Genomic DNA, 13,692 nt, shown 5'->3' with positions numbered 1-13,692 from the left:
ACTACTCGTTTGTCGTCCTGGCGAGTTGTTATTATACTTTTGCTGCATATCATTTCACACTTTTACTACTTTACTTTTTAGTACTGGCCATATTGACTGATAGCTCGGAACCAGGACTGGAAAGACCAACTTCAGGTGACTGGCGGTGGTTTTTATACTTACCTGTTAGTCTTCCTGGCGGGTTATGATCATTACCATTCTGCTACAGGTAGTCCTTTACAATTTTGTTGACTGGATGTCACCATTGGTTTTTACACCATTTTCTGTTTTAATTGCTGTTTTGTTTTTACCTTCAATTACTTTTACAAATTTTACTCCATTTACTTGACTTTATCTTTTTACTGGACATTTGGCTACTCATTGTTACAATTTTGCTATGTATCTTTTAAAACTTTTATTCTTTTACATTTTGATACTGGTTGCTATGACACATAACCCGGAACCAGGACTGGAAAGACCAACTTCAGGTGACTGACGGTGGTTCTTGAACTTACCTGTTAGTCTTCCTGGCGGGTTATGATCATTACCTTTTGCTAGAGTAAATACTTTACAACTTTTTATACTCTGCTTTATCTCTTAACATTGTAGACTAGGTGTCAACATTGGTTTTATACTTTGTTGTTTTACCTTCATTTCCATTTATGTCTATTACTACATTTATTTATTTATTTTATTTTACATTTTTACCGAATGTCTGGCACAGATAGCCTCACTGCTTTGTGCCATAAAACACTAAATCAATCAATCAAACCAAAAGGTGACAGTATCAGCAGGTTTTAGAAATGTTTCCTGTTAAGAAAGAGACTTAGGGTGACAGGAATCACTCAAAGCTTTAATTTCATCCAAATTAGAACAAAATCTTTGAAAGTTTCACTGTATGAAATTATCCATTTTAATTAGATGGAGAGTATTGGGTGAAGAACTCTTCTGCTTGCAACCACATTGCTTTTTTGTAGTGGGAGGTCTCTTGACCTCCTTGTAACCTGGAGTTATTTATGCATATCTCTGTCAGCAGAAGCAGATTCAAATGACAAAGAGTGTGAATGAATAATTGTTCTGCATCTGGTTAAGTAACGTTGTTTACAATACAAAAATGTTCTACTTCTTTCACCTACATAAGGCAAGAATGGAAAAGAGGGATAAGAAACACCATGATGCAGTGAGGGTCAAGTTGACAACTGTATGTATCAAGGTCTTTGCAACCACAACAGGCACACAACAAAGAATTATGACAAGATTATAACTTTGTATGTTCACACCTTTGACACTGGAAACATCTGAGAAGGTTAGGAACATATGACTATATTTTCTAGTAGTAGAAATATCCTCTCATGATAGAAGCATGAGATGTGGTGATGTAAATGTCAAAATTAGAACACTGGTCAGTTACATAATTCTGTCCTCAAAAGTGGAGATGTGTCGCAAAGCAGAAAGTCCTTTGCTAGAGAAACCAGTGAGTATCTACAACTTTAAAATGTTTTTTTAATAGCTCTCTCAACAATAACTCTTCATGAAGAGTTCAAAATAGCATGGGGGATAACCTCAATAGGAATTTTGACTTCACAAGGAGTTTGCTCAGCTATGGCATAAATGTTTCAATCAAGATGTCTCCAGAACTTTTTGTCTGACTTGAGAGGGACAGCAAATCCCTCTAATCTGTTCTGGACAAAAACATGTGACATTTGCCCTAAGGTTTTGACAGTATAGGAATGTAAACTTAGAAACATAGGTACAGGAATTGACTTTGATGGTGACTGTAGAACAGAGGTTTCTGTAAGAAGTCACTTACCAAATAAGGAAAGGAAAAATATTCTGTGCCCTCTGACACTATCAACCCTGGAGTCTCAGTCAATTTAATACTGAGTTTTCCAGTCAAACTTAAAACTCTGAGGTAAGTTCACATTAACACAGATCAGAGATTGCAACTTTTCTTAATGTAACTCTTAGAAAACAAAAATTATAAAAATTAATAACAATAAAATTAGTTTCAAGTACTTATTTATAAATATTTACATTTTTATATTGCTATTACAACTCAAAGTTTTCTTCTTTTAACATAAAATATAAACAATAAATTTGCATATTCCCTCATAATTGTATAATTGTTACAAAATCCTCATTCCCAGATCACTTGCATGTTCCTTTTCAATCCTCAGGCTAACAATCTTCAACCTGTATCTAAGTGAGGGCAGCAGCAGTCTCCAGTGCATATCATGGAGTCCTTCTATACCAAATGTTCCAGCATAAAGTTGGCAACTGTAAGAACTGTTAAAACTGCATAAACACATTACATCTTTAACAAGTTTCTGATTTGATCAGCATAAGAGGGATGTAATTTTGTCTTATAACTTGCATAAACAAGTTAATGGTAATATAGAAATACTGCAAGTGCATAACATTGCACTTCATGCTGTAACAATCTGAATGAAAATGTAATGAACTGAAGTATGTATTAAGTCAATATAATTAAATATAGAACATCATCTGCTAACCAGTTTCAACAACAAGCATGTACAGTGTGAATGTTTAATATACAACTTCAACCCTTCTATAATTGTAATTTAAATGTTATGCAGTCTGTTTGCACCCTAACAGTATCTATGAAAGTTAGTTGTGGAGAAAATAATTCAACCTACTCTATAAACTAACCTTTGAAGCTTCAGAACTTGATTAAAATAAACTATGAGTAAAATTTGAAAAGTCTCGATGAAAAACGATCTTCCTAGTCATAAAGTTTAGCATATTCTGCAAGTCTATAGAGAAACTACACTTCTATAATATTATATATGCAGCTAATTATGGTTGTTTACTACATACTACTGGATCTTTTGACATAATTATAAAAAAAATTGAGTAATGTCAAGATAAAGAAAATGAAAAAATTCTCTATTTTTCTAATGACTTGTAACAAGTTCCTTGTTATATAAATTTGAACTGCTACGTTTCTAGTCAACAAAAAATAATGCATGATAACACTACTGCTGAAGTAATTCACTAAAAAATATGTACCAGATAGTACACAGAGTACACATCATGTGAAAATAAGCTCCAGATTAGTTGTAAAGGCAATAATTTTTAATAATTTAAATACAAAATACATAAGAGTACATGTATCAATACACAAAATAATATTTGCACAATAGCTAATATTAAATTCTTAAAAGATTGAATTTCTCTATATTAGTCTATTAAGTTGTAGTGACATGATCAGCATCATTTATGAGCAACCTCAATGGTTTATGTGAAAAGTATCGCTCACAACATGGTCTTCAGAAAGATCATAAGACCATGCAGTGTAAAAGAGATTACAATATACATATGAATAAAGCCAAGCAAGATCGAGATTTTAATATACTGGAAGCAAATTTTATGAAAAGACAATTTCACCAACCATACAAATAAAGATGTATAAATGTTTGTTGTGATTAATTTTTATAGTACCAAGCTAACAGGATTATGGATATTCATCTCTTCAGTTATTTTCATAATGTATTTTATCTTGTTAAAGTGAAAATTTATGTTAGTATTTTCCTACACTGTATTTCTGGTAGATACCTCCTTACACAAACTAGCTTTTCCTGACTAGTACTGCTCTCTACTGGATCAATTTTCAAACCATATCACTAGCCCTGCATCTCCTGCTTGTGCATACTTAATGCATGTGATCATACAGCAGCTCTCTGAATCTGCACTCATTAATCACTTCAGGATCGATCAGAAGACCTACACCATATATCATTGGAAGTGAGGAGGCAGAGTAGAAAATCCTAGCTTCCCATATGATATCTCACCTCCTGACACAAAATAGCTAAATTCCCACACTGAACTGGTGAAAGTGTAACACAGAAACAGGATACCCCTAAAGAAAGTGCTCAAAAGACCAGAAGGCATGAAATGAAAGCGAAAACAATGCACCTCAGTGGAAGATCACACCACACCTGATTCAGGTATACTCTTTAATGAAACTACTGTGAACTTAAAAGTTTGAAACATGAAGGAATCCCAGAACATGTATAATCAATGAATGGGACTCCTGTGTGTTGAGTGACTAGGATGCAACAAACCATAGTGGTAGTTCAATCTCAAGCAACACCAGACAGTACCTGGAATGCTATATCAGATTTGCAGTAGGTAGAGGAATGCCTACCTTTTCTCCATGAAATGGAAATTGGTAAAGAAGTTGAGCTTCCACATGAGAATCCATCATCACTTGCATGATATCCAACCCAACCAACACCAGGTTTATTTAAAACTGGCACCCAGCAGATTGCATGAAGGTGGAAAGCTCAGGCAAGATGGCATAAACCTGATAGGAACAAGCATAGCACTTTTGGTCTGCAGTACAAGGAAGATAACTGGTTGTAAACAAGTGAGAAAATATGCAGTATCCAGCTACAAACAACACAAGATCTGCCAGGAACTGATATCCAGCCAATGGTAGGAAAAGGAACCACAAAGGTGAGGTGCATCTCCAATCCAAAACCTGTTGGCTACTGGCATTCATCATTCACTCCACAGTAAGAGGAAGGAAACAAGCTAGCACACGAGAACTTACTTAGCTGTACCATTTTCAACCCTAGATCCAGCAATAGTTAGGAGAAACATCTCAGTCCGAGAGGCAAACTGCAATTATAGATGTTTGATATATACATGACATGGTGGAATGCTTCAATTAAAACCTGGTGGCATCTGGGATTGATCATCAGTTCCAAAGTAGGAAAGACATCAAGATACAGAAAAAAAAAATAGATATATAGTAAAAATATAGCACAGTGCAACAATTAAAAGCAGAAGCAATCTTAAACTGTACATCAGGTCAGTACTAGGAAGTTCCACATGCCATCAAAACATGCATAATGCCACCCCTCTACTCTCAAATAGATGGTGTGATTCATCGCAGGAGGACAGGCCTCCATGATACAACACTCAGGAACTGGTAAGAGCTCTCATACTCCACTATAATAAAGCTTGAAAAAATGAGCATTGGAGACTCAAGAGGACCAAGCAACTGGAAACAGTGTAACAAGTGGCCTTAAAATTCTATATTGAAAAGCAGAGCTACCATGTTAATAGGGTATATCAACAAAAACTTGGAGGCATCTCGAAGTCAAAATCAGGTCTGCAGTAGGAAAGACTACAATGTAACTGACAGCTAGTATTGTCACAGGATGGAGAGTGTTTCCCATAAATAAAGTATACAGGTCAGACTCCACTTGCCACAGAGTGAAATCCATAATATAAAAACAAAAATATCCCTGAAAAGTCACACATTTTTGAAAAACTGGTAAAATACCAAAATGCAAAACTTGTACAAAGTGTAAAGAAAAATGAAGTCGCGAGAATAACTGAAAATACAGACAAATCTGTGAGCAAAAAATAGCACGTATGTACAGTACTACTTCCAATTAAGAAGTGATTTGGTGCACATGTTGAAAGAGTGTTGGTTACAATAGGAGTTATGTCAACCTTCCATTAGTGAAAAGCTGCTCCATGATCATTTGAATATGAATATGCAGAAGCAGGATATTAAAGGATAATGGCATATGTTAAACATTTGTGCTGATATAGAGCAATACTAGTCAAGAAAAGCTATTCTGTGAGTGAAGGTACGATATCTTATCAAAATAGTATATTCTTCTCACTGTTTATGACCAAAATACAGTTGATATAGTACTATTTTTATGTAAATAAATATACCTATTTTAACATCTACACTTGTTTCCATACAGCACTACATAGTTTACAAACAAGAACGTAATATAGCTAGTATATGTAATTGAACTAGTTATCTGCGAGCAAATACTGTACAGTTGTAAAGTTTTACTGTAGTAATGAAATTAATTAAAAACTACTCATTTATAGTTTTGGTACATAAAATAAAGATTACTGAGAAGTAAAGACAATATATAAATTAGCTATGATTGTTCAATTAATACACTAAATCTCCTGGCTAAAGATCTATAAAACAGAATATTAAAGAACATACACTGAAATAATGAAATAATTTATAAATAACCACACAGCTACTGCTGCATATAAAGAAGGTGGTGGTTCTATATTTGCAATGCCACAGATGTCCACTGAATTACAGTGGCAGATTACTTGAAACCATATTTGAGCTCATAAGCTTTATTAGTTGTATTTTGAGATAAGGCAAGAAACAGACAAAAACATTATACAATGCTACATTAAAGATATGTTCAAAATATCAAAGCACATTGTTGTTACATTAAATAAGGTTCAGAATGATGAATACAATATTGGTGAAGATTTGGACAATAAGATGCCTGACAGTTATGCAAAGGAAAAATTAAAAAATGTAAATGGAGCTCTTATATTCATTACCTAGTCAATATCTTGCAACTAACTTACAAGGGAAACAACTGAGCTTCAAAGAGAAGAAAATAACAAGTGAGAAATTTCCAAATGTTGTTGCAACAATTTTAAAATATAAGGTAAAATTTTCATCCTTTCTGAAACAAGTTTCATAAACAACCACTGCAGTTTAATCACTTTGTACAATGGAAGTCCCTAAACCAGATCTTATATATTTTTTATTTGCAGTTTTGCAGGTACAGCTTATAACCATAACCTCTCTGGTGCATTAGTGTTTTCATAATTTGGAATGATCCATCCAAAGTGAGAGACCAGAGTAAGGGAAGTAATCTTCACTTATAAATTTTGCAATAAAAAGCCAGTAAAAAAAGGATGCATAAAATCTAACTTTTTGTTTAAATAATGGTAAAACTGTTCTAATTTTTATGGTGAAATAAAACTCATTATAAATGAATTCATTTCTATTTGCTTACTTGTAAAACAGTAGTTACATTTATGCTGACTTCAGTATTACACATGCATGAAATTTCGGTAAAATTATAAAATTAAAACTACCACGACTTAAAAATGTAACAAGACCTACTGATTGAAATGACAGGTTGCTTTGATTTTACTAAATGTAACAAGATGTAATGAAGAAAAATTTTTATGTATGTTCTTAAAAACAAAAAAGCCACACAAATGGTTTGTTAAAAAGGTATCTCTGCAGGATAGGTTGGTTCTTAAGAAAGAAAACTGGCTAGATGGAAGAGGGTTGTTACAAATGGAGATCAGTCAAATTGGAATAATGTAACGAGTGGGATACTTAAAGGCTTAAGGTTATGGCACTCACTCTTTTGGATTTTTGTAAATGACAAAGATGAAGGAAGTTAACAGATTAATTAAATTAACTGATGGTACTTCAGTTTTCCATGTTGCTGGATGTGAGTAGAATACTACTGCCTTATAAAAGTATTTGGAGAATTTGATGAGTTGAGAAAATAAATGGGAAATGACTTTTAATTTTAACAAATGTACAGTAATTCCTGTAAGATATCACAACTCGAATTATAATTACAGTTGTGACAGGATTACTCTTAATTGTGTTATGGAAGGAACAGATCTAGGTATTCTGGTTGATCAGTATAAAGTTGTTTTAGTAATGTGCCATTCCTAGTGGCAAGACAAAATAGGATTTTAGGTACTGCGTGATTTCGTCACAATCTTCAATAGTCACTCTGTTGGCTCCTTTAAAGGATTGTAGTATAAACTTAAATTTTGTTGCACACAATTCCACTTTAAACCTTATAAGTTAAGATCAAGGCAAAACAAGTTATGAACCAGTGTTTAAAAGAGCTTTACCTAACAAGTGTTTGACCACTGATAGCAGAAACTGTTTGCACTGTGGCCTAAAATTCTCTGTTTAATATATAGTTAAGTGTTCTAAAGACTTGGTAACAGAAATGAAACAAGCAAGCTTAGCATAAAGCAGTTTATTTCAACAGGCCAGCTTACCTGTTTCTCCTGGATTCAGTTACAGATATGTAAAAGTTAACTGCTGGAAGCTTGTTTATTGCACTTTCAACAACAGCAACACTGTCAAGCCACTGATGACAGCAAAAGGACTTTTGGATATAGTCCACTTCCTTTAACCATGGTGAAACTGTTTCTTCTCACTGGAATGTCAAGGAAGAAGGTATGAAGACTATTTAAATCCAATCCTGAATCTTTCAAACCTGCTTTCAATCTGTGAATTGTTTAAAGTACTCTCAGTTTAAAACAAACAAAACTTACCACTTTCAGAACAAAGTTGTTACTTTGATTTACTACAGAAATGTTTACTGTTCAAGTAATGACTAGCCCCTGATAATTCAGTGGTATGTTGATGGCTCATAAAATGGAAATAATAAAACATGTTTTGATACCTACAATTGGAAAAGAATGCATATTGTGTAACTTTGTGCATTAATTGAAAGTCAAAAACTAATGCAATTTCACTGACATTGTATCAGTCAGTCATAAGCCAATGAGATTAATAATGCAAATATGACTAATTAATTCACAAAACATAACAAAATGATTCCTTTTGACAACCAAGATGTTCATTTTCAACAGAGGTAATAAAATGTTTCCAGTGTCTTGTACCTTCAAGTTCAAGTTGGTCCAATAGGGTCAACATTCTCTAACAGTTGTGCAGTATAAAATTAAATGCTGATTAGAAGAAGAAGAAAGAAGAAAAAAAACTGAAATAAAGTTCCATTGCAAATCAATTTCAATGCCCTCACTTTTGTTTTGTATATTTTTTAAATATTTCTTTGGATTGTAAATTTTGTTCAAATTTAATTTTGTGTGGAGACATGTAATGCTAAAGCCAATTTTTCAAACACATTTGAATGGCAGTAGCCTTCTCCAAGAGTTTGGCTAGCACAATAGAATGTATCCTTGTGTGTGTAGTGTACATGAAATATTTAAACCAAAATGTGGACATTCTCTTGTATAAAAATAATCTAGCTTTAGCCTAGATTGAAATATGTTAAATGTAAGTAATCGAAACGTTATAACATCATGTGTTTATAAAAAAAAGAGAGAGAGACAGAGGACCTTTAAGAACTTTCATATTGGCTTGATCATTTGACCTCTTATTAACTCCAGTGGCTCAGCAGTAAGTATGAAGGCTTATAACACTAAAATTTTAGTTTTAATGCCTGTGGTGAACATGAAATGAATAATCTGTTGGAGAGATTTGTGGTTAGCCACAAATAAATACTCCACCCTCTCATCCTGGATATGCTCCTGTTCTTGTTCCTTTAACTGAAAGAGATTGTTTTGTTTGACCAACATAAGCATTATTACAAGAAAAGGAATGAATTAAATAGTCAACTTGTTATAAGCTTCTACTTGACCTTTCCCTTTGCTATGTTCATTTTAATGTTTGTTCATTGGATTTTAATTTGTTTCGTTGTTATTATATTTTAAACACCCTATTTCTGATTTGTTATTAAGGAACACTGTGGAATCTTTATATAACAACCACTGCTTAATTCCTCTGCAGTTATTTGCCCTATTTATTTCTGTTCAGTTTTAATTTTTGCACAACAGCAATATATTAGGAGTACTTCAATTTATCATGGGGAAATGTATATACAAGTGGACACTTTTTGGTTTACAAGAGTGTTGTTTATAACTTGCCATATGATTATATGTGACTAAAACACTGGAAAAAAGAAAGTATGATTATAACATTTTAAAAGAAGTGTATGCCTGAATGAACTGAATTTAATTTTTCATGACAATATTCAATATCATAGTCTCTAGACTCTACATATAAAGATGCCCAAAGTACTCAAAAGGCATATTACAAATATACGTGTCAAAAGTCAACAATGAAAATAGTTTTATTTTAAAAGATGATTGTGATTTACTTTCATTTGTTTCTTTACCCAACAACATTGAAAAGAAACATGTTGTATTCCTTTCAAATACTTAAGTGATCAACATTATTTTGTTTCCTGTGGTTGACTCCTAGTATCATAAAAGTAGTTTTACAATATACCTTTTGTTTTACTTTACGTGACATAAACCTGGTTATATTTTATCTCCAACATTTAACAAACAAACCATTATCACATGTGGTCGTCTTTTTAATTACTCAAGTCTATCTTGCAGTCAACATCACTGCCCTTTCATTTGGAGTCTACTGGTTGTTTGTAAGTAAATACTGATATGAACGTTGTAGCCAAAAACTAGTTTAATGCAAAGAATACTCAAATAAAACTTTCAGCCAGAAATTATCTTACCATCTTTTAATTATTTAGACATATTTGCTGCATAATCACTTAAAAGTGTAATGATTAATTTATTATCAACTTATATATGAATATTAGAAATGATATTTTGGTTACAAATTGCAAAAAACCTAATTTGGAAAGGATGGGACAAAACTATCAGTTCTGAGCTGAGCATCTGAGTTGTTTGAAGACACTGATCAAATGTGGAAAATGTTTAAATATTCAAGATAAACAAATTAATTAAAGAAAGACTTATATCTGATGATTATGATATGACCAAATTATTAAATTCTGCCTTATGGACAGTTTGATAAAAATGATTTATAACAAATAAAGTTTGAAATTTTCTTGAATATGGCAAAATTGACCATGAAGTTACAAGTTTTTCATGAAAGAACATTTTTTTCTATCTTGTATATTATGGCAACAAAATATGCTCCATCTGTGACATTTAAAGTGTCTAAGGTGAGCATTCTCAGTATTTTGATATAAATACATAATCTTTAGACAAGGACACCCTGTAAAAACACTTTTCAGCAATTCAATGACAAGGCCTTATGTCAATTTTTATTCCCAAAAACTATTATATATCAATTATTATCCCAAAAAACTATTATAAAAAATTTGCTCTGTCCACAATGCACCTTTATCTTCTATGTAGTTTAAATTTTTATAAATGTATCTTTGTAAGTCATAAATGCTGTGCCAATGTTCATAACAGAACAATTATTATATCACAAAAAACTATCAAATGCATTTTGATATTTCAATACAGGGGTCAAATATATTGTTTATCCAAATTATGGCTGAAAAAGTAATAATCAGGACTCCAGTAATGGGTGATGTTGACCAACTCCAAGGTGCTAAGTGGGTCGACATATTATTTGCAGATGTTGATATTGACAGCTATAATATACTCTTGGAAGATGCATCACATTCCATCAGGTATGCTAAAGATGCTCTGAAAAGAGCTATTTCAGGACAGTGATGAAGACTAGTAATCTTATCGGTACTTATATTGTAAACATACACTATCAGTGACAGGCTGCTACTGATGTTCTTAGTAATGATACTCTACAGTGTATAGGGATGGATAAGCCATACCAAAACAGTTCTGAATAAGCAACCTGGCAAATAATGTGACAATCAATCTGTTATAAAGTCACAGTAGAACAGAATTTATCAGAACTACTTTATCACATAGCTTAACATTTCGTAGATGGTGTGATATCACCGAAAATTAGTCGCTTTTGGGAAAAATATGTAACAGACCTTTCCAATGTAAATTTTTATATACTCAAATCATTAAAGTATATTCAAATGAGAATTTAAATTTTTCGAAACAAATATATTTCTTGTACTTAAGAGCATCAAAAAAATAATTTTGGTTCGCCAGAACAAGTCGGAAAAAGACCTGCAACAAGTCGTACGAACACAAACGTCAAAAACCTCCGAAGTGTGCCAGGCGACAGTACGCAAAAAAAAGAAAAAAATCTCAGTCCAGAAACGAGATGAACCACTGAGTAATTAGATAGATATGCATGTTATTGTACACACAGACATACCAGTCACGTGACTGATGTAGCAACAATGTGATCAAACACTAGATGGATTATGGAAAACCTGTAGAGAGAAGTAATGAGGCTCCAAAGTTAATTTGATATAATGAACTCAACTTCTGTATGCTGAAGAAAACTCTTATGAGTCCCCCAGTAGCTCAGCGGTATGTCTGCGGGTTTACAACGCTAAAAATCGGGTTTTAATACCCGTGGTGGGTATGGCACAGATAGCCTATTGAGTAGCTTTCTGCTTAGTTTAAAACAACAACTTTGTTTTAGCAATAATATAAACAAACCAGTTATCCTCTCTGAACGTACAAAATATAAATGTAAAACAGTATTTAAAGCTATTGTCTGCTGTATATTGACTTCCTCACTAGTTGGGACAATGCTTGAGATATATTTCACAGTTTTGAAAAAAAAAAAAAAAAACATTTATCAGATATCTGAAACCAATTTCATAATTTGCATATAAATAGTTATTTGGTTTTACGCGTATTATAGTAAAATGATTGCTATATAAATAATAAAGTATATATTTTAAAAATGTTTATTAACCGATTATTGTTATTAAAACAACAAAATTTCCTCGATTGATGAGTATTGCCCACTATAGATAATTATTATTTACATCTTCAGGCAGAAACATCAGCTTCAAAAGAAATAAAAGGCGTTGAAGAATGTATTCAGAGGGAGGTGTCAAATGACATCAGGCCTCCGTCTGCTATACTTGTCAACAGCGAGATGATAAAATTATCACCGTAAGACTCTTCAGAAAACCAGAACATCACCAGAGAAACGTTTTTATTGTTATTGAAAATGCTGAAAGCCGAGACAAATTTATTATTGCTAGAGCTCCGAAATCAACACCCACGTGTCAGTTAAAACGTTGCCAAAGCAAACATAATTTTCTTATACATGAAAGTAAAAAGAATAATCAGGTTAAATATGATGACATCCCTCACAAGGCTGTTTTTACAGCAGCTCCGAAACTAAAACCCAAAAACTCAGAAGCATACCATATTGAGAATAATTACTTTACCTTATATCATAAGTTACTATTTTTTTACATTTTACTCACTGATAAAATAAATAAAACGCACACATGAAAAACAAGCTGACAGCACCGTCATCTAATAACAGCCACATCTGATTGTAATAGTACTGATTTTCACATTGAAAAGCATGACACTCAAGATACAGCCCTCAGTTCAAGATTCCTTTTGGCTTTGACTTTGGACCTGCAAAGAATGAGCATGGACCCACTAAACACCAATGCAATTAGAAAGAGTGTAATACCCACAAAAGATATTCCAGGCCTGTTTCAGAGTCTTTCATGTCTGCTAGCAGGCAGGAAACCACCATGGAAAACAAGTTGAGGTTCTGAGTGTATAACAAACAGCTGCTAAAATGATACAATTAGCTGTTTTCTCCACCTAATCATTAATAGCTGGAAGATTAAAAACAGCAGCACCAGTTTTGGGCCATTTAACATTGTGGCACTCAGGTTGGATGACACTGACCACACCCAGTCTCTCTCAAAATGATAGGAATATTATCACTGTCCAGTGTCACTGTAAACCTTCCAAGAAAAAAAGAGAAACAGAAAAAATGAAAGGGAACAGACAGATAGATCATAAGCAGTAAAAGACTGACTAGATGCATGAAAACAGATAAAAGAGCCACCGCTGATTAAGAGACAAGTTATGATCTACGAGTTTATGCTAAATGGAACAACTCCTGCCATCAATATCAGCACCACCCCAAAGAAGACTGTGTCAAGTCTCCCAAGACAAAAAATAAAGGTAGCCACAGTTCTATAACAGCATCAAAGTTTAAAGTTCCTCCATGATATAAGTAGAGAGAACAACCAGTGATGGTACAACACAAGAAGATATTGATAGCTACAGCCTCCAAGTGTATACTGAGTGGCACATACAAGGTGGGTTCTTGCTAGTCAACCAGCAATGCCATCCCTCTACGAACTTATCCATCACACAACCTGTTATTTCAACATAAAGAAAACTGCC

General features: G+C 33.2%; 1 long non-coding RNA gene across 1 annotated transcript; it reads right to left on the bottom strand.

Moving 5' to 3' along the window:
- Positions 1-2,137: 2,137 nt before the first annotated feature.
- On the bottom strand, positions 2,138-11,547 carry LOC143242801 (uncharacterized). Its single transcript, XR_013023253.1, has 3 exons — positions 11,518-11,547; positions 7,831-8,062; positions 2,138-2,274 (listed from the first exon to the last, which is right to left on the bottom strand). It is a non-coding gene; the product is annotated as an uncharacterized LOC143242801 (long non-coding RNA).
- Between the last annotated feature and the right edge of the window lie 2,145 nt (positions 11,548-13,692).

Source organism: Tachypleus tridentatus, unplaced genomic scaffold, assembly GCF_004210375.1.
Source record: "Tachypleus tridentatus isolate NWPU-2018 unplaced genomic scaffold, ASM421037v1 Hic_cluster_2, whole genome shotgun sequence".
NCBI lineage: Eukaryota > Metazoa > Arthropoda > Merostomata > Xiphosura > Limulidae > Tachypleus > Tachypleus tridentatus.
Note: the sequence above shows the minus strand (reverse complement) of the source record. Positions and strands in the feature narration are given on the sequence as shown.